Source organism: Chroicocephalus ridibundus, chromosome 5, assembly GCF_963924245.1.
Source record: "Chroicocephalus ridibundus chromosome 5, bChrRid1.1, whole genome shotgun sequence".
Taxonomy (NCBI): Eukaryota; Metazoa; Chordata; class Aves; order Charadriiformes; family Laridae; genus Chroicocephalus; species Chroicocephalus ridibundus.
In genome coordinates this window covers 71784495-71808713 of record NC_086288.1, presented here as the reverse complement: position 1 = coordinate 71808713, position 24219 = coordinate 71784495, and the positions used below count along the sequence as shown (strand labels likewise).

The 24219-nt window shown below is 43.0% G+C and overlaps 1 protein-coding gene across 2 annotated transcripts in view; it reads left to right on the top strand.

Annotated features, from left to right (window-relative positions):
• Positions 1–4792: 4792 nt before the first annotated feature.
• LNX1 (ligand of numb-protein X 1) overlaps positions 4793–24219 on the top strand; it is a 128634-nt gene continuing 109207 nt past the window's right edge. Inside the window, exons 1-2 of one of the 2 annotated variants that reach the window (XM_063336455.1) lie at positions 4793–4835; positions 16578–16663. The gene's annotated coding sequence lies outside the window, so the exon portion shown is untranslated. Of the gene's footprint in view, positions 4836–16577; positions 16664–18109; positions 18126–24219 lie in introns of those variants that run through there. The other variant, XM_063336456.1, reaches the window with a different exon arrangement.

The window sequence follows — 24219 nt, the reverse complement described above, 5'->3', positions numbered from 1 at the left end:
CCTTACAAAAGCTCTATGAGTAGTAGCATTATTATTAGTGTTGGCAAAAGTCTTTAAAGGCAAAGCATGAAGTAAATGCAAGGTGTTTACAATCGCATTCCAGACGTTTGATAATGAACAGGCCCATGGAGATGCGCTTGCTCCCACCATCTCCTCTGGAGCATGTCACAGATGAGGAGCGGACAAAGCGTCGCGCTGATCCCAGGGAATGCTGTTGGCTTTTAGGAAATGTCATCCTATGTCCTGTTGTAGCTTTGTTGATACTGCTGGTTTCCTTCATTTCTGCAGCAGGAAGCCTGGGGGATTGGAGTGCATCTGAAGCGCATCTTATCATTTGTACCGTGGTGGGCTTTGGCTTTACTTTGCAAAATAGCTTTGCATAAAACAAATTATAAGAAAGTGTCTCTTTCGCCTAAAGCTGTGGCTGTAAATAGAAAAGACAAATGGAAAAATGTGAAAAAAGCGGAAAAATTAAACATGCCTGGCATCTTCCCTGTGGCAGACCTGGATTCCAGAAACCACACCAAAAGGCTGGCTGTCTTCCTCTAGCACTGTCACTATTCTGTTTCTCTACATTTTTAAAATTTTCCTTCTACCCTTTGGTAATTTCTTTCCCGTTCCTAGGATGAGTTGCCTGAAAGTCTCGCTGTTGGGTTGAGAGTAAAACCAGATTCGGAAGAAAGTTTCTACTTAGTGACATAGCGTGTGAAACTTCCCACTAGCCCGTGACACTCGAAGAAGTTTCCATCTCGGGGGAGAGCTGTGCTTCAAGCAGCCACAGGAGGTATTGCCCTGCTCCTAAATTGCTAGATTCTCCCCTGAAGGGCGAACCAGAAGCATTTTCTTCTAGCCTGACAGGTGAAGCAGGCATCCTGCTAGTCAGTGCCGGCTGTTATCCAGTCACCCCGCCAGGCAGCCGCATCCTGAACACTTCACGCTGCTTTAACTTGGTCACTTAATTGGCAAGAGGCTGCGCAGGTTAAAATTAACCCTCAGCTTCCTGAGCTTGGCTGCATTTTATGAAATAAAGATGCTTTGGGGACCTCTGAACTGTGGATGTAGTTGAGAAGGTGCAGGGGGCAAACAGCTAAGAAATCCCTCTCTGGGAAGAGTGAGCCTGTACGGTTTGGTCTGTGTGAGAGAGCGGTCGTTTCTGTAATGATTTTTGAACTGGTCCCTCCTCTGCCCTTCTCCCTGCTGTGGGTTCCCAAGTCTTATTTTAAAGGTGGGATAAAATAAGTTGCCAAGGCCTGGGGTGACTTGCCCAGGATACCTTGACGGGTCATTTGGTCAAGCAAGGTGAGAGCAGATGTGGAAGAGGGAATCACCATCCCTGGAGGTATTTAAAAGATGGGTAGACGTGGTGCTTAGTGACGTGGTTTAGTGGTGATTTTGTCAGTGTTAGGTTGATGGTTGGACTCGATGATCTGAAAGGTCCCTTCCAACCTAGGCGATTCTATGGTTCTGTGTGTTCTGTCAGGGTACCCGCTGCTCCGGGTGTGCTCCGCAGTTAAAGCTGCTTGGGAAAAGTGGTCTGCAAATGCACAAGAAACATGTTGGACCATGAAAAGCAAGCATAAAAGAGATGAGGGATACTTCTCTTTGTTTACTCATGAGCTCCCAAAGTGGCAGTGTGGCCAGAAGTGCTAACGGGGTTGTCTGAATGTGCGTTCAGGGGATGCTCAGGAGGTTTCAGTCCAGGGCAGGGACGCCATTGATGTGAGAGAAGGTTTAGTCTGGGAACGAAGGTGTGCGTGCGTTGAAAAACACCGAGCAAGCTGCTCAGCTTTTGAACAGGGGGATGAAGGGAACCCGAAGATTATAAACACTTCCCTGGGAAATAACACCCTTGAGCCTGGACACACACCCTGTGACATTCAAGGAGCCGTTAACCAGGTGGCTTCCTCAGCTTTGTGGTATGTTCCCCATCACTGGGAGTTTTTGAACTCATGAGCTGAGCTGTCACTAAAGGAGATATGTTTAGTTCAAACTGGCATTAATTCAGGGAAGCCCTCTGGCCTGTGTGATAAAGGATATCAAAGCAGATAGTTACACTCGTCCTTCTTTTGATTTATTAACTTCTTAATATTTTCTCCAAATAGTGTGTTCACTGGATGTTTTTCCCAGATTGCAAAAGAGGTTCTGCGTAATTTAAAAAATTTGTTGTTGCAATCAGCAGTTTGCACTGATTTTTGAGCAGGAATGCATTTTCCTGTAAAGTACAACTAACTTCCACCCCCTCCTCTTCACCCCTGCCCCCGGTGAATTGGTTTCCAATTTCAAATACTAAATAGAAGGAATCTTTGCTGGTTTATATACTGGGCAGAATTCATAGATTGCAAAGTTTTGTTGTGATCCATTTTATTGCAGCAAGATTCTTTCCAGAAATGTTATACTATGTGTTGCTGTTCTGTGATTGGGACATGTGGTAACTCTACTTCAAGAATGAGTCAGTGCCAGATTCCACAATACATTTCTACGTTGTCATCCATATAGAGGAAAATCAGAAACATCTGTCCCTTTTTCTTTTTTTTTTTTAATTCATTGAAAAGAAATATTACAAGCACAAACTAGTATAGGTAGTAGAAGCTGATGCACAAGAGTGGAATGAAAAGAGCCATGTAGAAGTATATTCTTGAGTTTATTAATTAAAAAAAAGACAAATCACTAGCTATTATTTACTAGTAATAAACAACGATGTTTAATATTCTGCATTTCTTTAGGAGTTATCACTGCTTATCTTGTGACCATGTGTCTACGTGGAAGGTTATTATCAGCTTCCAGACTCTGAAATCAATTGTAATTTTCTTGAAGCTTGCAGCTGTGTTTTTAAATTTTCGCTCAAATTTCGTATTTTAGAAGTTCTTTTTTTTTTTTTTTTTCTGTAAGAATCTATTTATTATTCTGTCATTCCTTAGACCCTCCTTGGGCCAGGTATCTGTTCACCAGGACATGTACTTCCCTTCTGGTCACACTTTGTAATGCCAGAGCCAGGCAGAGCAACTTCAGCCTTACTGTACAGAAAAGAGTTCCAGGCACTAAAAATTAAAATTGGAAAGATAATACTGGTAGGTTAACAGAAAGAAAAAGCTTGAAGAAGAGTAGGCAGAATGATCAGCTTCTTAGACCTTGGTCGATACAGATTTGTCTATAAGCTCACAGTCTCTCCCTTCAAGAAAGGCAGCAAAGTTGCTGTCACTTTTATCATGCTGGGGCGTATCAGCTCCGTGGGATAAACTCAGCAGCGTTCTTGCTCCGAATACTTGGAAAGCATCCCTTTCTGTCTCAGTTTTCAGCATTCCTGTAGATTAGGAATAGTCTATCTCTCTTTTTTCACCCTTCATAATTTGTATACAGAGGGAGATCACTTTTCCTGAGTGCTTGTCACAGTTATTTTTTTGGAAAACAGCATGCATTTTTCCGAACGCTGTTGGCTGGTAATATGACAAGAATATATCGGTGCTATTCCCTTAGATTAACAAATCTCAGTCTAAACAAGATTGAGAGAGTAACGGTTGAGGGAAATATTTTCGTTCAAACTTCTTTAACAAACGTAGGCAGCAATTTAATATGCTTTGAAAAAACTGTCTCTAACACAGCAAATTATTTCTACTGGGGGAAGATAGGACATAGTTTTAAAAGCATCTGCATTTTCTCAAAAATATGACCAAAATATTTTATAACTAAGAATGATTTTGTTTCAAAATTTTCTACACATTTGAATATGAATATTTCACCCTCTGGACAGAAATTTTTTTTTTTTTTGGTTTACCGAAAACTTTGGAAAATAACCATCACCCTTTTTAGCAGAATTACCAACGCAGCAGGTACCCAGTCACACGCATCACTCCTTGGCCTCGTATTTACATCAATGTCAAAAGTATGAGAAGGTATATGTTGTCATGATGGTGAAATATTCTTTCTGCTTTGTTTCTAATTTTGACGGGGTAGGGACTGTCCTCTCTGATACTTGTTCCCACGTGACTTTTTGTGACCCTGCTGCCTTTGTGCGTGTTCCCATAACTAAAATATAGGACATGGTGCTACAGACTTTGGTAAAGGCCAAAAAGGTAATATTATTCAAAAAGTATTAGTCAGATGCAACAGATAGTTTACTTGGAATTTCCACTTTATATATGCCCTGCCCTCCTTCTCACACCTCCTCAGGTACCCTCTACTTGTGTGTCCAGCCTGCCCCAGCCGGCATGGCATTTCCTTTGCTCTTGTGGCAATTTTAGTTGTCAGTGATCATGAGAGAGACAGGGAAATTGATATCAAGCAGTTGGTAACAGTTTAATGAAGATTCGACAAGACGGGAATGTCAAGAGTACGCTAGCTTGTTTTTAGGAGCACTATCAATGCGCCCTTTATCATGTGGGAACAGTTGTGCCTTTGTTTTGGTGGAGCTGTTTTTTGGAAGATGAGTGAATAAGAGACCATTGATACTTTTTTTTTTTTCTTTTTTCCCAAATCTCACATGTGTCCTTTGCCTGGCACGTCTTTCTCTGAAGCATAAAAATAGCGTGCCACTTTGCTTTTTACCTATTTGAGGAGGCAAAAAGGGGGACAAGGAGCAGTGAGTACCAACACTGTTGGTACTAATGGCTAATTTTATCCTGAGACTCAGCAAATAATCAGCTATTCCCTGGCAAAGCCGGGGAGCATCACAGCTAGGTTCCCAAGCTTCTAACAACTAGACACGTGGTGACGAAGGATGAGGTAATTTCCAGACGATGGGTGGCAAGTGCCGTGAGAGTGACGGTGTCAGGAGAGCTGGTGGTGGGAACGGTCTCTTCACAAGTTGTTACCAAGGTTGTGCTCGGTAGACATCTGAGGTAGGTCCTGTGGAGAGAAAGAGACGGGGAGGTGGAGGAAAACGGTGAATTAAAGTCTGTTCTGCTCGTTCATAATTGTTTTCATTCAGCTCTCCCTTTGGTTGTAACAGCCCAGGCTTTGGATGACAGATGGCTTATTGTTTCTCTCCTGTAAGCTGCTAAGAAATTTCTCGGGAGAAACATGCAGTGTCACTTTCAGTAAGGCACTTTGCAACATCCTGGCTCTGGCTGTGAAGGACCCGAGGTCTGAGTCACGTCGACCATAAGGAGGAAAAAAGTGGTGGGGCTTAATGTGTAGCATCCAAAAATACGCTTGCCGCTTCTACTAGGTGCTCTTCGATTTCAGTCTGGGGTCAGAAAACATAATGACTTCCAGATATTGCCAATATTAATACATAAAAGTCTTCCTTTTTTTGTGTTAAAGTGTTAGTTTAAAGCAATGAAAGAAATTACTGGAAATATAATCTTCCTGTAGAAAAAGTCTATTTCAGGTTTATAGGCCATGTGGTCGCACAGTGAGAAGCATGGCATCTCTAGAAACATCCATAATGAAACTTATCCTTTTGTAGACAGTAAAAGAATTTCAGTAAATTTAATTTGATCTTTTAGGTGTCATTTATTCAAGTAGTTATTACAAAACCTTGTGTGAATATAAACACATCATCTTTATGAAAATGAAAATAAAAAATAAAAAGGATTTGAGCTTGGATATTAGTGGAGATCTGGTCTATAGCCACAGAGGCGAGTGGGTGGCTAGACCATGAGAGGCCCTAAAATACAGGGTCAGAGAAGGTACTCTACATTAGGAATGGTTATTTTAGATCATCGAATACACAGTGTGGATATTTCTTTCAGAATTCTCTATACCATAATGTAAGACAAAAGTTTGGCTCTTTCAGTTTCAGCATAATATTTTTCTGGATGTGGTATCGCTTTAAAGCCCATCCTGTGGCTTTAATTCATCACATGAAAGCTGACTAATCTTTATGTGTATTTGTGAATACTGCAGCAGGCATAAAATAACCCTGTGCTTAATAACAAGTTATTGCTTTATTTGTTTTCTTTAAAGATATAATGAACCTTGCAGGGCAGGTTTGATTAACAATAAATTTGTTTGCAGTTCTCATGCATATCCAGTATCTTAGAGATACGGAAGTATCTCTAAGTATCTCTAAGGTACGGTGTATCTTAGAGACACGAAAGAAGGTACTGGAAAAAGCCATAACCATGTGCAGACTTGCAGAAGCAAACTCACCTTAAATTTTTACCTCGAGACTAAAAAAGAAAACGTGTTATGCCTCTGGCTTATCATTCAGAAGATTTGGTGACATGCCTGTAAATACAGGAAAACCTTCCAAACGTGGATCTGTAAAAAAAGAAAAGGGGAGAGTAAAACAAAAAACCACCCCATCAGCAAACAGGCAGCCCTGGAGCAGGTTGATGTAGTGGCAAGGTCCTGAGTGAATGCAGAACCGGACCCCTAAAGTATTTAAAGCCAGATCATGCAAAGTGCTTCTGAAAATAGGGCTGCTTGTTTCCTCCCAGAAACCACTCAGCAGTTCCCAAGCCCTCCAGGGCAGTGGAGGACTTGCCTCCATCGAAGTCAGTGGGGCGTTACCCTGACTCAGCTGGGGCCGGGCTTACGCTCGCGTGCTCGTGAGAAAAGTAATGCTGAAAATTAGAAGAAATGATGTTCCTGGTCACGTTCTGGCTCAGTGTTCCACCTCCGAGTGCTGTAAGATCCTTTGACCTTTCTGTTCTCCTGTGAAGAGCCGTCACCTGATAAAACTTGGAGTTTGGGGTTTTTTTTTCCTTTTTCTTTTTCTTTAATGATTACAGTATCAGCTTTCCCAGATCTGAACAAAATAAGGAGAGTTGCATTGGTGAGCAAATTCTTATTAACTATTTAAACGTGGCCAGGGAAGGGAGTAGGGTTTGTATTCAGCAAATGAGCTCAAGCTCACAAGCTCTTATTTTATTCCTTCTTTTCTTGGAGCTGCATAACAAGGATGATTTATTTGCAAATGAATTACTTTAATAATAGGTTTTGAGTTACACAGAACATAGACGATCTTGACCCCATCTCTGCAGCTGTAAAAGTAAGAGCGTGGGTGTGGTTGCCTGGTGGCTGGCCAGGATGATACAGTTCAAGGGGGCGGATAAAATAACATTTACACTTACAGTAACTGTTTAAAAATGTAATTTGATTTCTGCCAAATCCTTCGAGTTCGTTTTGGGAATCCAGCGTGTCAGGGTTGCCAACACTCAACTCTTCTCACCCTAGTTTTTTGCAAGTTTTCTCCTCCTGCCAGATGCATTTCGCTGCAATAATCTCGTTACGGAGCGTGAGGTTCCACCAGCCTTGCTCTGCTAATGATTACGGTGGGACACCCGGCCCATGGCCCTGCCTAAGCAAGCAGTGACCGAGCCTGGCCCGTAACACTCAGCGTGGTGCGGGAACGCGGTCCCAGAGGAAGTGTTCCACTTACAGCTCTGTTTGTAGCTGCTGCAGCAAATGCTCCCGAGCCAAGCAAGGTCAGGCATTTGTTGGATCCTTGAGGAAGCACGTGGCGGAGAAGGTGGAGGCTTGGAAGCTGGAGCTTGTTCTTCTGAGCTAGAATTGCAGAAGCGCTCCCCAGCAGTGGGGCACATGGGTACCAAGCTAACAAAGACAGACAACGAGGTCTTGACCCCTTCGCAGTCTCACAGCTGCTTTTTAAAAGGTGGCAAGTGTCGGCTGAAATAGCCAGATCATTCCAACTGGAGTAAGTTCCCTCTCCTTGTGTTCCTCCTATGGCAGCACCCTGTTAGAGGGCACAGGGTGACCCTGCACCAGGGCCGGCACAGGCTGCCACACGTGGAGCTTTGCTGTGTCGAGTCCTTGCAGCCCTTACCCCCCACACTGCTGTGCTGAGCAGCGCAGCCGGTCGGGAAGTGCCGTAGCATTCCTGAATGGAAAGCGCAAGGCATTATTTATGGCTAGGAATAACAATCGCTTCCAGTGGCATGCTGTGAGCTGTGCTTACCTGTGTAGATTGGTGGATTATAGTCTTTTGTTAGACGAAGAACCCAAGCAGGGTGGTGCTTGGGCTGCTCATGTGAAAAAAAAAGTGTTTTGAAGAGTTTGCAGTCTCTGCCGGTTGAAGACCCATGTTCACAACTGGTCCATTCATCCCAGTAGTCCTAAAAAAGGACTGCTTATGGAGTCCTTGCTGACAACAACCCATTGCACGACAATGTCCATGACTAATGGATGTCTTCCATTGCTGTGCCACGCTGGGGAATGGTTCCCAGAGCTTAAAACCTGAGGAACCTCTGTCTGCCCTGTTTACATTCGGCCATCGTACTTCGTCCACTTTGGCTAAAATATGATTTTTTTCAGATCAGCATCTGGTGTTGAACACATGAGAGATGTAGAATCAGCTCTTCAGTAACTTGTTCACATGGTGAATTATTGCCTTCGCTTATTAAGAAGAACTCAACCTTTCTGCCTTGAATTTGGCAAGCTTTTTCAGATTAAAAAGGTGGTGTGTTTTTTCAGATTAAAGAGAACTCTTAGTCCCAAATACTTTTTCTTAGTGAAGGTAACATACATGTGCACGCTGTCATCAAGTCAACCTTATTTTACATCTGGCTCCTGCAGTGGCAAGATTTGCGATGATCTTCTCTTTTTGTCCGTCAGCCTCTCTTACCTAACGCATTTGGAATTGGAACTTTCCTGATTTCAAACAAATTTGAAAGAGTGTAGAAGTCTCAAAGAAGAGAGTTCACGCTAGCTTGATGAAAAATTGGCCTGGGTAGAGAAGAAAGACTCGGAGAAGGGAGATCTCAGCTGTCACACACTCTGTTTGGCAGCACAGGGCCAGCTGATCAGTGTGCTGTATTCACAGGCTACCTGCAACCTCTGTCGTCTCATTAGACGGGTCATAAGAGACACCGAGACTAGGGAGAGTTTTCCTTCTAGTTTTGTTTCCCCCGAGCCCCTTTCCACCAAAATTTGATACGAATTCAGGCATCAGGAATTCTGTTGTTCATGGAACATTTTCTTTTTTATAAAATGAATTGGTTTTCACTCATTCGGCTTTTCAGTGAATGACATTCTCTTCTGCCCTCAAGTCCTCTCTATCTTCTTGTCTTTCTCTTTCACCATCTCCGGATTTTTCAGCACCTAAAGCATGAGTATCAGACTGTGTGTAGAAGCCTATTATTGGTCTTAACAGTGCCTTATTTACACACTTGCTTTCTCCTTTCTTCAAAACCTTCCAGCTTTTCTTGATGCAGTTTTGAAATGTGAATGTTGCTTATCTGTCATCAACCCCAACTAGTCCTTGTAGCTGATAACTGCTAACCTAGTGCCTACCCAGTTCTGGATTTCCTCTTCCTGAGCCTTGCTTGGCTCTGGTATAACGTATAGAGTTTTCCAGATCATTCCATATGGCCACCATGTTCTTCTCAGCACTGCAGCAAGCTCTTCGTCATCTTAGTCTTAACTGATAATTAGTTTTTATTGGCTTCTACTGATGTAAAATGCCATGGTACATCTTTTCAACAGAGCACACGAACACCCTGCAACATAAGAGGAGTGAGCAAAAGACATTGGATCATCAATGAGAGACATCAATGATATCATCGATGAATTGCTTATAAGTTAGCACCGAGGACAATGTAATAATGATCTTCAGTAATTCTGCAACAGGGAAAAAAGTGATGACCTGCCTCAGGTCCTACACACAAGGTGCCAGAAGGTCATCACTGTCCTCAGAAATGTTGCCTGTAAACTTTATGATCATATAACTTTGCATTCAATTTTATTTTGAATTACATTTCCATTATTAGGAGAACATTCTTAACAAGCTTAGGTTCAATGAAAGCCATTGGACAAGAAATGGCTTTCTTGTAGACAAGAAAATCCTCTCAGAATAGATCTAGATTGTTGTTCCTTTAAAAGTTCTGAAACTCTGCATTTTTTATGGAGAACTCGGGCACTCATTTTTAAAGGAAATTCCTTATAAAGATCTTCAACACATTTAAATAAGGTGTGAATATTTCTTTTTCTCTTCGCAAGTTTTTATTAAAGTCTTGACCAACTCTAAGTGATTCAAACTGATACTGAAACTTCCATTCAGTATCAGCCCAGCTTTTGTAGAATCATGCAGCCAAAAATCTGGAAGACATTGAATAAACTGTACCCCAATCTTTAGTATTTTAGTAAACTCGGTTTAATCAGGCTGTCGAAGGAAACATGAGACTGTAAAATTGTTTAGACAGTGAAATAAGTGAAAACTAATCGTGAGGAAATTTTCCTATCTCCATTCACTAAACATATTCAAACCACAAAATGTGCTTAAGGTATCTTCTGAAGCGAGGATTTAGGAGTAGATTGTTTTAATTAGGAGATGGCAGTTTCAAACACAACTTTTGAATCCAACCCAAGATTTTCAGCATACGCAGAGTGTTTCCAAAACACACTTTTAAATATTTGAGCTTCAACTCTGGTTTTAAGTACTGCAGTTTGATGAGCTGTTCTAGTCTGGGGCTAGTAAACAAGTCTAGAACTTGCTGGATTTCTCCCAGCAGATAAATCGTCATCCGCTTACTTTTAACGTTGTCTGGATTTGTCAAGTCTGTCTTGCAGTCTTTGTCTCCAGGATAACATGTAATGCTGTCACCTCATGGGAACACGGAAAAATTTGCAGTTGTAGTAATAACATTAAAGTGAGCTTTTTGTGAAAAATCTTCCTCGTGGCTATAAAAGAGGTCAGCTTCCCTGAAGGTAAATTTTCACAGCAGTCTGCAAGATTTTTGATATATCACCCCTGCTGAATTTTAATAGGGATAGAGTGCCTGGTTATGCATGTAATAAAGATGTTTGATCTACATCCAGATCATGGGTCTGGTTTGTTTTTAGCTTCCCAACATACAGCAGCTGCACAGGTAAGAGCGAACCGGTATGTGTGTGGATACAGGAGAGCATGAAAATGCCAGCTTTTGTTATTATGTTGCCCAGGGATTTCATGGGCCGAAAAAGATCTTTTCATCCAGAAGCAACATTTTTCCAGTTGCTAAGAGGATGTGCGGACACCTGAACATGAGGTTATTCCCTGCTGTGTTTAGGCTGAAACATATTGTGCTGTTTAGAGAGAGAGACGTGCTTTTTTTCCATGGTTTTTTTTGTTGTTGTTGATTTTGTTAATTTTTAAACTGTTTTTTCTTCCTGTGCTCTTCTCTGCCTTTAGCATCCCAACATTTTCAACTTTAATACTTCACCCTTGGCATCACTTTTACTATAAAGAAAAAGCCCTTTTTAAAGCTATGCTAGACAAGATGTCTGTTGGTTCTGAGAGGCTCTGTATTTGCCAAGCCTTGCGGAGATCTTTGTTTCTGAAGGATCTAAAGAGCCTCTGAGGTGCAGACAACACTATGGATAGGTGCGTGTGAGCGTAGCAGGTACCTCATTGCATCTTTACCCACAAACATTTTTGGACAAAAATCTACTAAGACACCATCTTGCTGGCCTAAGCCACCATTTCTCTTCTTCTAGGCAGGAGCTTCTGGTCCCTTCTGCTTTTCTTGGCACCTCTAAAAATACCTGGACACCACAAGGTATCTCTGTCTTCTCGCTGCATGCAGGGAAGATGGGTCGGTTCATGGTCACAGCCGGGCTCTTTGAACCCAGGCTTGCTTTATCCCCTGAAGATAACTATGATGATGTGTGTGTCACTCCATCAAAAAGTAGATGGGTTTTGACACACACGCACAAAAAAAAGCCTGACCAGACAGGGCCGGTGTCAGAGGTCTGGAGGTGGGTACCAGAGGGAGCTGGAGAGGGAGGGAGGGGGTTATCCGAGCTGTGAGGAAAGCTGAGAGACGGAGCTGAGTCACAAGTTTCCGACCGAACCGCCTCCAAGTTTCACAGAGTTTCTTTCCCAGCAGGGCAGCGGGCAGCAGGGCTCACCCTGTGAGCCGGGCAGAGTCTCCCCGGCCGGCTGAGCAGCCTGCATGGCTGGAAGGGAGGAGACATTGCTGGTTAGTCTTGTTCTGGCTGACAAGATCACTACTGTACTGACTTCTTGTAGCTGTAACAAAGTCCTTTCATCCCGCAGAGGGGATGTAAGATCTGATCTCTGGTGGGCTGGGTTTCTTCTCTTGCTGTGCTTTGTGTAAAAAGTCAGAAAGATTTTCCTTGGTTTCTCATTGTGGTACTGCTAGCCTAGTTGTTACACGACACTTTTTAAGAGCTATTTAAAATCTCAGCTGACTAAAGGGAGGGGGGAGGGAAGGCCTGTTTCATATTTCCCCACACAAAATATTATGTTTGTCCTTCGTTAGATAAAAAAAACAAATAAATCTCTGTTTTAATGTGGGTTGAGTTTAACGGGGGAATTCTTCAGGTTTCCAAATTTACCAAGTGTTCTTCCTGAGTGGTTAACTGTTCCCATATTTGTGAAAAGGAGGGGAGAGGAAATTACCAAAGAGGTTTTGAAAATTACCCTGGACGTTAATGGCTGTTTTCTGTTTGTTTTTTCTTGTAATTCTAATAAAGGTTTCTCAAGTCAGACTATTGTGCTGCTCCCTTCTAAATGTCTGCTATGGAAATAAGAACAATGTTGGGAAGATTTGGATGGATTTGGTCTGGTTTGCGTTACAAAGCATTTTTGTATCGTAAAGCCCTGGACCAGGTCTTTACCTCCACCATTAAACATGAAGGGACAGAAACTCAGCTGGTCTATGCTGGCTTAGTTCCACGGATTTCACTGCTGTGAACAAGTTAAAGATTTCACCCTTTGCAATAAGATTCGTCCTTATGAGATTTATCTTCCTGTGGCTATGTAAATAGTCTCTGAAATATAAAAAAAAAAATATACCATTCAGCCTTGGTTAAATCACAGAAGAAATCACGCGTGAGGTAAGTTGCAAAGGCAAACATCACTCTAGATGGAAGTCTTCAAGTGGCAGGACAGCACTGTGCCACATGGCTCTCTGCCTGGGGTAGCTGTAAGAGAAGTTAAACATCTGCTTAGAGAACGTGCAGGTAATTTAATCTTAGCTTAAGCCCACATGTGTAATAAAACATGCTCCTCTCCTCCGTGCCGTCTCTCAGGAGCCCAGGGACAGGTTCCTGGCATGTGTGCTGAGTCGAGAGCTGTGGCACAGCCCTCGTGGCAGGGTGGCACTGGCTCTGGCTCCTGGCCACCCTGGCAGAGGTGCTCCCACCGGCCAGGCACGCTGAGGACTGAGCTGGTGACGACTGCAATGGTGGTGGTACCCGGACCCTGGTGCAGCAGCAGCATCACTGCTCACACAGCCCCAAAGCCAAGGCAGCCTGCTTCTAACAACCTAGGAAAGCCTTTTTTCAGTTTTATTTATGAGTTTATACTAACCAGCCACGAAGTGTCAGCTAGAAATAACAGAAGGGGCAGCCTTGCAGGCTAGTGGCAGCCACCTTTGCCATCTTGTCAGAGCTGGAGCTTGATTTTGATTACTGCTTTGCAGCTCTGCAAGCTGACAGAGGGATGCATTTTCAGATGCATGAAGATAACAAAAGTCAAGGACAGAAGCAACAAGCTTCTGAATACCCAGCTTGGCATCAGGCTCCTCGCTCCCTTCAGAAATCTCCCCCTTTCTCATGCGGTTACCCACACAGAAAATGGGTGCTCCTCTTTATAGGACTCTTTTTTATGGGACCTAATAATTTTGCTGGCTTCTGGAAGATTTTTTGGGGGTACTATTCTCTCTTTGTTTGAAACCCAGCCCAGTTGGGTTGCAGTAGCATGGAGAGTCCCAGCAGAGCACTGTAGAGCAGTCCAGAGGCTCTGAGGTCTCTGCTGAACAGCTAGAGGGTATGTAGCCATGAGTGGAGTGGACAGAAAATTAGCCTTCAAAAAAAGAAAAGGAGAAACATGAAAAATTTTTATTTGGGATGTCTGCCAAGCCTACTCTGAGGCTTTTTAGAAGGGATGAGGTGGTGGCTGTAGAGGTTGTTATTCCATGAGCTAAACCAAGGAGGCAGGAAGCTCCCATCGATTGCTTTGTGGTAGAGTCCTCAGAGCGAGTTTCCACCTCATCCTGTCCTTTCTAGCAAAGAAGAAAAATGTGCATCCTTTAAAGTAGTGATTTGGAAAAAAATATAAGCAAAGTCTATGTAAACAAGCACTGGAGAAGTGCTGCCTGGTTTTGGCTTGGTGCAACTGTTTTTCCATGCATGGGCTTCTACACCGTCAGCAGGAACAGTACACCCTGCTGGACAGGACAAAATCCTGGACAAATATCCAGCCTGGAGTCAGAAAAAGAAAACCAGTTCAAGAACTAACAGCACTCGTCGGTGTCAATGGCACAGTCATTCTGCTGCTTGCTATGGGGATTATCTGGTGCTTGTTTCATGCTTGAAGGTAACTCTGCATAGGCTGGTAACTCTAGGCACCGGCCAAGGTCTCCTGCTTCCCATATAAATGTGGTCTATCCCCAAGATATAGAAGTTTTGCTTTTCACAGTTATGTACTGAAAGCAGAAACAGTCTTGTTTAAGGTTGGTGGGAATAGTTATATTCCAGAAGAGGTCAGTAAATGAACTTCACTGGCGAGGTCCAAAGATTGATGTATCTTTGCGTCTCTTGTGGTCAGTGCAGTGTGGCAGGTGGGTGGAACCCATGGACACCCGGGTAAAAGTCCTGAGGAAGGACTGGGCCAGGCCAGGAACTCGCACTGGGGAAAGAGATGTTTAAGTGACATCTGTAGGAGGCACTGGAGTGTACCCAGTTCCACCTTGCCGTACTGTGTTTACTGCTGCTCTCTGGTGTGTGTGGTGGCATCTTCTTCTGAGGTGCTTGAAGTGCTGGATAGCCCCTCTCCTCACCCTGCATTTTCTCCTTTTCTATGTGCAAATTGTGCTGTCAGTTCTTTCCTTCCACCTATGTAAGGAGAGAAGATATTTTTTTAGGGATAAAAGAATTGAAAAGGAAAGGCCAGCATAAAAAAAACGGCATATGTTTTTCCTCCTTAGACTCTAATTTAATCTGAAAGCGGCTCAAGCTTCCCTTCTCCTTCTGAGCCCAGGCCCTTTTCTCCTGCACCCCAAAGCACTGCTGGTAGATAGAATCACAGAATTGCCTAGGTTGGAAGGGACCTTTCAGATCATCGAGTCCAACCATCAATGCAACTCTGACAAAAGCCATCACTAAACCCTATCTCTAAGCACTACGTCTACCCGTCTTTTAAATACCTCCAGGGATGGTGCCTCAACCACTTCCCTGGGCAGCCTCTTACGAAGCTTGATAACCCTTACAGTGTAAAGATTTTTCCTAATATCTAATCTAAACCTTCCCTGGCACAACTTGAGGCTCTTTCCTCTTGTCCCATCTCCTGTTACTTGGGAGAAGAGACCGACCCTGACCTGGCTACACCCTCCTTTCAGGGAGCTGTAGAGAGTGAGAAGGTCTCCCCTCAGCCTCCTTTTCTCCAGGCTGAACACCCCCAGCTCCCTCAGCTGCTCCTCATAAGGCTTGTGCTCCAGACCCCTCACCAGCTTCGTTGCCCTTCTCTGGACATGCTCCAGCACTTGGGTGTACGAAGGTTTGCCATGGTATTAACTTTCTTCTACTCCACCACACACAAAAACTTGTAAAGAAAGCTGAAAGAAGGAAACCAGGGCATGACTGACGCTGATGGGTATGCCTGTGAGCAAGGCCTCTGGCCACTGCCTTACCTGGCAGCACTCAGACAACTTCGCTTTGATATTGCACCCCTGAGACTAACAGATGTGCTCTGTGCAAGCTTAAACCACCACACCGTATGGCGTACGACAAGGTTGAACACTCAAGGGCTGCTTAGCTCGCTTCTGAGATATTTTTAAATTGGTACATTGATTTTTGCATTTTGGTGCTGGGTCTGTTTTTAAAAACCACCCCGATGTGGAACCCATTGAATAGATAAGCTGGAATCTGCAGTTGATAGAAGGAGTTAGTTGAAAGGACTGGGTTTTCTTCCTTTCATGACCAACCTCTTTCAGATAATGCAGTATCTTCTTAAAAGCTCTTTAAATAAATAACCAAATAAGATATTTTAAATGAAGGATTTCATAAACGGTCTTGAGAGAGGCTCGTTCTCCTTCCTTTCAATTAACCCCAGAGAGTTCACTGCAAAAGTCACCTGTTTTGATGTAAATTGCCTGCAGAACAAGGCACACATGGGCAAGCTCAAGCTCAGTGGCTTCTCTCACGTGCGCATGTGCAAGCCTGCATGTGTTGCACAGGGGGTCCGCAGGCAACAGACTGTTCTGACAGTATATAAGCACAGGTTTTGGTCACAGGACTTTTTAGTTGTTGATTCCGACGTGACATCATCCATGGTTTTGGGAACTAGTTTAATGGCTTACTTATTTAAGGGACTTCAGTAAAGAAGACTCCAGTAAAGAACTCACAATGGCAACATTAATTCAGATAATTTACTGCCTTTTTCTGCAGAACAAATGGACTCAATGCATTTTTATTTTAGCTCAAGCTCTTTTTAAAGTCTGATCAAATAGTTTGGGAATGTCGAGTTCCACATATGAAATGTTGGTTGTGGCCAATTAGGAATACATAATGCTGTTTCTGTTCTTGTTTTGGGTGAACTCCTTATTAAGCCAAGGATAAGCTTGTAGGTCTCTGAATGTCTTGGTGCCGGCGCATATTAGTTTGTAGTTTTCTCACATCACCACGACCATGGAAACATAGACTAAGTCTTGCCTATAAAATTCTTTCACCAGCACTTTTATGTGAAGAAGAGCTCTACTGGAGATGAAGCTCCAAGGTCCTAACGTTAACTTGGCTTCTTTTCCCTCTCCAAACCAGGGTAAGTTCGTCTGCTAAGAGCATTATTTATAGCTGTGTCTATGCAAGGGCTAGTTGCTGCACTCCACAGTGGGCCATATATTCAGGTATGCTGTGCTCAGAAATGAGCAGTAACAAAAGCCGTTGGAAGGGATAAAATAAATAATGCACAGAGTGCCTGAAGGCACCTTTGAGAACCTCTCCAGGTTTGGAAATCGTGAGCCACAAGTTGAATGCAAGCTATTATGTTTAAGATATATAGAAGACTAACACTCTGTGGCTCTGATCAGTTTATTTTTTTGATCAAGATGTGCTTTGGACCTTTTGCGGAGGTTGGAAATGTATTTCCTTGTCTTGGTTTTAAGCCTGCTGCTTGATAACCTTGATTGCTGCCTGTTTCCTCTGTGTTAAGGAAAAGGGAACCATCATCCCTTGTGTGTTTTCCCCATGTATTTCATGATTTAATACAATTTCATTGCATCTCCTGTGCTGTCTTGATGTCTCTTGTAGTTCTACTAACTCCTTCAGGAAAAATAAATAAACAAGTAATCTCTGAATATATCTACAGATGAATGCAGTGGGAGAACATTTTCTTCTTTAAATAAATTCTAATGTTTCCAGGGCAGTGTGTTGACACTTTTCGCAGCGATCCAAACCTCTCTTTTCTGAGTGGTAATGGCTTCTTTAGAGCCTAATACTGGTACAGCTGGGGTAATTTTTCCCTGGCACACTGCTTTTAATGTACCAATGCCAACTGTAACATGACAAAGCTACATTATCAAAACCCTTGTGCCTATACTAGTCTCTAGAAAAAGAATCAGGTGTAATTCCATGATAAAGTATGGCTTTCTTTGCTTACTTTTAATTGCCAAAACACCACAACTCTGATTATGCATTTTGACTCAGCTGTTACGAGCTGCGACTTGCCTCCTTGGGCAAGCATACAATATGCTGTTCACAAATGCTTGAATGTGCCATGTCTTCTTTGATTCGGCTGTATTATTATTACTAGAACTATGAGAACACTTATAGAGTACCATGCCTATTCCTTTTTTTCTTTGATTCTTTTTTCCCTGATGTTTTTTTTGTGAGTTTTCTGTCAACAGTTTAATAAATACATTCGAGAAGTTCACGATCTTCACTAAGTAACTCTTGGTCTGCAGATTGTTGCAACTTGTGAGCAAAGGTAGGATTTAGAACATGCGTTGTGTTAATTATGCAAACTACCCAATCAGGCTACAACTTGGCACATAATTTAGGACTGGCTCAAGCACAATAGATTACTAATTATATAATTTGTGGTGCTAGCTGAATTGTTCAATGCAGCTGTTAACTATAAAGGAGACATAGAGTTTAAATTCTCTCCTGACAAAGAGGTATGTACCTGAGAGAAATGCTGTCTTTAGACTAGGAATATTTGAATGTTCTTAAAAAGCAACCTCGTAGCACATGGCTGTATTGCTGAACCATGATTCCCTTCAAAGGTAAATGCATAATTTTGGTGGTGGTGGGGGGGAATATCAGTTTGTGGTTATCAACAAAATTAAATTCCTTTCTCTCCAGCCTTCCTCCACTTTGCTTGTTCTGTTGCCATTTTTCTCAAGAGTTTGAGCCCTAAATATAGAGCAATTAGGATGAATATAGAAAGGAACTGCTTGTATGTAGTTCTGCACAGACAAAAGGGGTGACCGGTCTGAGGAGCTGACTGAAATAGTCAACTTGGTCGTTGAAGTTAAGGGTTGCGCACTTCACTGCTGGCAGGCTAATCTGTGCGTGCCACTTACCCTGTATGTGCAAGAATTTACTGGGCTTTGTTGCAAAAGTTATTGAAATGACATTGCAACTAGCCAATTAATTCTATTTAAATGCTTGTTAATGGCCAGAGAACAAGCGTAGCGCAAAATAAAGCTAAATCTTCAAATGCTGTTTTGCCAATAATTAGACCCAGGGCTCGTAAGCAATGACCGGCTATTACAGTTTGCGTGAAAACCCTGACATTTTTCCCCTGACAAAGGCACTATTGAATGTGATGTTGTCATGATGGAGCTGCAGTGGCATTCGTTGACAGTGTGCCCGAGGGTAAGAGACTGGCACATATACAAGGTGTAGAAAATACTTAATTTACTTGTTAAATCAGCTCCCTGTGCCGTTTCACAGCAAAAAAAGTCTTTGCCAGTTGCGACTGTAGATCCTGCTAAAGCTTCACGGAGACGGTTTCTTTTTGCTTCTGTTTTTGCGGGGTGGATATTAGTCCTTTGCGCGTTTCAGAAAGTTTGGATAGAGATTCCTGGGAATGAGCAGGAAGGAGCCGCTCTCCCGTGGGCTGCCGGGGCGAGCGTAGCTGAGCGGAGCCACGCAGGAGAGAGCAGCGTGCTCCCCTTCTCTTAGGTGTGCAAACGACCCAGCGCTGCTTTGCCTGCGTACGTCCAATACCAGCCCTGGAAGAATTAAGTAAAGCCTTTGAAGGGAGGTGTGTGCCCAGGCTTTCTGGTTCAACATGGTACAGTAGGAGCTGGCCTCTTTAAAAAGAGGGGTGACCTGCTTTCCTGGCTGCCTCGTCTGCTTTGCGCCTATGGCCAGTAAAGACAAGCTTTGCTTAAAATGTGAAACCATCCCAAAGTGGAGACGCGTTCGTCTTCAGAGGTGATGCAGAGAGCTGACAAGTTAGTATTAGTACGTGTGTGTATGCACACAAACAGCAACAAATATCAGCCAAAAAAAGGAGAAAAGAGGCCTAGATGTGGTTGTGGTTGAGGGATTATTAGTTAAAGACTCTAACGGTTGGCTTGGAGATCCCGTGTGCTACCGACTTTCTGTGTTTGTGGGCAAGTCACGTACTTTCCATGTAACAAGTTTCTTATTTGTAGAGAAAGATTTTCCTTCCTTTTCTGTTCTTTTTCTTACCACGTGTTTACACATTGCTTGCATGTTGTGGTTTCTTAGGGTCAATACATTTTATGTCAACACAGACATAACACAGGTTTAATGATATGTACAATCTAATTGCCTAGACTGTGAAAAGCTTTCAGGAAAATATGTTGCGAACCTAACAGCAAAATTGAAGACCTGTAAGTTGTCAAATTACACATCGTTTCTAGTTCTTTTTTGCTTTACGTTTATGTCACCACTTAATTAGTAAACTTACAGTAATGTAACCCAAAAGATGGACAAGAATACTCGTCTTATCCTCGGTAGTTACAAGCAAAAAATAATTTGAGCAGGTCGGTCAGTAATGCATTTGTCTTCCGACATCTGAAGCCAAACCCTCTGAAATGGATTACATGACAAATTTGCTCAGACATTGGTGGCAGACTTGGAACCACTGGAATGGGACCCTCATTTCTAAGACCTCTGCACTCTGGGGACCTTGTTCCAGTACGGACAGGCAAAGTTGGAAGCAGGATGCCTTTTTTTTCATCTCTAGAACCAGCTGATCTGGAAGGAAATTTGCTTCAAAAGCAAAAATTTATGGAGATGGAAACTTTTTCCCTCTGAGTGCGTTAGCTGGTTCACAAGTCATTGTTTCAAATCTGCTCAGGAATAACGATTCACTTGGCTTACCTCAGTGTAAAGATAGGACCTGTCTTTTAAGTTCAAATTTAGCTGTGGGTCCAAGCTACCCTGAATAGTGTTTGGAGTCACCATTCTTCTGTAACTTCATCCATGGCCTGTGCTTCAGCAGAGTAACACATCAACACTGTGGCCTCATCTGCTTAGTACCAGTTAAATAATCATGAACTCTATGGAAATGATTGTTATGATTTTATTTTTTTTTTTAATTTAGAAGCGATCTGATTGGAGGAAAAGAAAATACAGGGAGTAGCATCACCCAAAAGCGCTGTGCTGTCCCTGTGCTTGATCGTTTACTAACAAGTATTACATTTCTAGTGATGGTGGCACAGATCCAGTTGCAGAGGTTGGGAAAGGATTTACAAAGAAATGTTTGGTTTTGTTAAAAACCAAAAGGTTAGATTTCTGTTTAAGCCATTTTTCTAGGAAAATTTAAGTATAACTAAAACTTTTAAGTGCTTTCCTTTGACTTTCAGTTTGTTAACACCATCTTGTCAGAGAAAGTCTTGCAGCTGTCAGTGTTTCTGAAAATGCTGTAAGACAAAAAGAAAACATTTGAAAATACTAAGATACCTTTTTTTCTTGATTAAAACGAATATTTATTTTAATTGAAATCTGCTTAACTTTAATATAATTTAATTAAACTTCATTAATTCAAGTAGTTACAATTTTGATTACACAAATTAGTATTTTGCCCAGATTGTTGGATGACCGAAAGACAAACATCTCATTGCAAGGAGGTAATAACTCAATCATCTAAGGGTGTTGAAATAGTTCTGCAAGTACATGCATAGGCGCTAGGTGAGACCTAGCAGTAGTGTATTGTGCTGACGGAGAGATTGCAGGTGCCTTGCTTTTGTAAAATGCCTCATTATCCAGCTCTTCTCTTGGGCATCTCTGCCCATGCTGGAAGTATATTCTGCAACATGAGAGTAGTTTGCTGCTCCTGCTCCATTCCCTCTGAACAGAGCTGCTCTTCTGTATAGGAGGTGATGGGATGGCTACGGATGAGAGGGAAGAGGAGAAAAAGGAGAGACAGGCTCTGTGTGCAGCGATGATAAATGAGATGCAAAGTGTGCTTTAGAAGAAGGGAGAGGGCGTGTTAAGGAAAAGAAGAATTGGACGTGTCCCAAGGGGAGAAGGAGGAGGCAGGGAGGGACAACCGTGTCCTGTGGAGAGCCCCAGATGTCCAAGGTAGCCACCTTGCACAGTACAGTGGCCGATTTACCCCTCTGCAGCTGTGGGGTCATTTCAGGAACAGTCCTGGTAGGGTCCAGAGGAAGTTACAGCCAGCTGTGCTCTGTCGGGAGGGAGAGGAACATCACGACGTGATGTAAGGACCCCGAGGATGAGAGCGGTAACCAGCAAACATGGGAGATTCCTCAGGGCTCCTGTTGTTGACAGGTCTACCTAAGGCCCTAGGGAATATGCTGTTATTTGAGGAAGCTTTAATGTTTTTAGCAGTTGTCTTCCAAGGAACCTGGAATGTTTTATTTTTCTGCATGGTAATTGCAGGTTTCCTGGGATGCCATGAACACATCAGATACACTTGATATGATGCTTAAGATTTGATTTGATCTCTTTCTTTTTTTACACCAGTGCGATCTCTTGCTTAATTGCAAATATTCCTGTTTCCTGTAACAATTAGGAGATTTTTAGTGTAGCTTTTGTGTAATTTTGTACAAGTGCCCTATAGCCAGACTGCTAAATCTGCTCCATTTCCTCTAAGAGAGGTTTCTTGTTTTGGAGAAAGGAACTGCTTTTATTTTCAACAGAGTTGAGAAAGGTGGTGGAAGATACATGTCGACATGTATATATCCCATATACACGTAATTCTGTGTAAAATGTGTGCTTGTGTCTATATGATAATAGAACATGTGTATATAGGTGCATACATAGAGCGTAGGTTTAATTTCTGCTCTCATTCATATGCTTTTGTGGTGGATAGTGTGTGTTTGTAGTAGATACAGATAAAGCATTGGCCCAGTCTGTACTTTGCGTTGTTGTCAAACTGGTGTTTTCTGTGCAACTCTAGCAAATGTGCAAGACTAGCTCTGAAATTCAGGGAAATGCATTACAGTAGATTGCTCTTAGTGCTATCATTTCTAGGTCCCAAACAAATCTCAGCAGCATGTTCCTGAACATCATGAAATATATATTTTTTTTTTTTTTTTTTAATGAAAGGGGGACTGAGTACTGGCACAGGTTGCCCAGAGAGGCTGCGGTGTTTCCATCCTTGGAGATATTCAAAAGCTGTCTGGACATGGTCCTGGGCAACCAGCTCTAGGTGGCCCTGCTTGAGCAGGGGGGTTGGACCAGGTGACCGCCAGAGGTCCCTTCCAACCTCAGCCAGTCTGTGGTCCTGTGATTCTGCTACAAATCAGAGCTGGTTTGTGCCTGTTCGTTTTTAGCAAGACTTAAAGAACTTCCCCTACTTTTTAGGCACATCTGTCATTCCCATAAAAAGCAGTAACTAAAGGAATGAAAATAGTTTTCTAGGAAGAGATGAACCCTCAAGATACTTCAGTGTGTTAATATATCTTCTGTGCTGTTGCTGCCTGGATTTGATTTGCTTGGGACTAATGGCAGGCCTTCCAACATGAGGATTATTCATGTGGAAGTTGCTGTTGCTTTCCATCTAGCAGAGCTGTGCCGGGCAATTCCTAGGGCTTGGTGTAAACTTCTTTCTACTAATTTCTTAATTATCTTAGCAAGGCATGCCCTGTATTTGATCTAGCTCAGCCATCCACTTGGATGACTCACAAAGTTGAATTTGCTGAATTGGAAAAGAATGCGAAGCACCCAGACGACATTGGCACTGCACAGCGTGGGGGAAGAGCTCCAGTACGACAGGAAACCAATCCATCTGGTGCTTTTCATCTTGGTCTGCAAATAATCTGCATGGTCTCATTGCCCGTGCCTGTTCCTATGAACCTGTGAGCCTCAAATCCGTATCCCAACTGTGTCAGTGCAATTTTACCCCTTTGAGTTCCGTATATAAATTTACGAGTTGCAAAGCAACTGGGAATGGCGCAGTGCAGAGGAATTGTCTAGATGTGCTAAAAGCACTAGCTCCCTCCTCGTCCCAGCACCAGGAGGAAGCTAGGGATTTCTGCAGTAGGGACCAGGAGGACTCGGGGGCCATCCTATGCACTGGAAGCCAGGTCTCTTGTGGGAGCACTGGCAGCAGTTTGTGCCTCTCCTGGGGTTGTCACCCTTGTTTTCTTCTCACCCCTCTGCTCTGCTGCCTTCCGTCCAGCTTGGGAACCCCGCAGCCCTGGGGCTCGCGCAGCTCAGTACACGTATGAGTTAGGGCAGATCCCTCTTTCCACACACGTGCGTTGCACCTTGAGGTGTAAATCAGGATGAGCCGTGCAGTCCCATGGCAGGTTGAGCCAAATCTCCACTTTCCTCAGATGTGAAAAAAGAGGGGGGTTCATGTTATCTGCTGTCTTTCATGTGGAGCAAGTTGATTTTCATGGTTCAAAACAATGTAGGGCTATAAATTTCTTACCTTGCTTTACAAACTTGGGGTGCCTGCCGTCTCCTGCGTATGGCTTTGCGGCCCATGGCTGATTCGTAAGACGTAAGAAAGTGATAGCAGACATGATGGCAACAAAACACCCTACCCTCTGGTCAGGGCAATGGGAACACAACTTTCCTGAGTGGCAGAGCCCAGGTGAAAGTGTGCGACTAATAACAAAAAGAGCAGTTTTGCAAAGCAGTACCATTTTGCTTAGTGCTAAGGACGCCATTTCGTTCCTGCTCTCCCGGCCTCCAAAAAATATGGGATCCAGGAAAGGCAGTCGCTTCTCTTCCCCCACAATGTTAGATTGTACTTGGATTTTAAAATGGCTGAGAAACACCGCTTTTAAGCATTCAGCCTGCTAGCAGGGACTGATCCTGGGGGAAATAGCTGATGTGAAGCATAAACAAGTTTGAAAACATACTGGCTAAGCGCTGACTATGACCAGCTGATATATGTAAGCGAGCATTACTGTTTGGTGT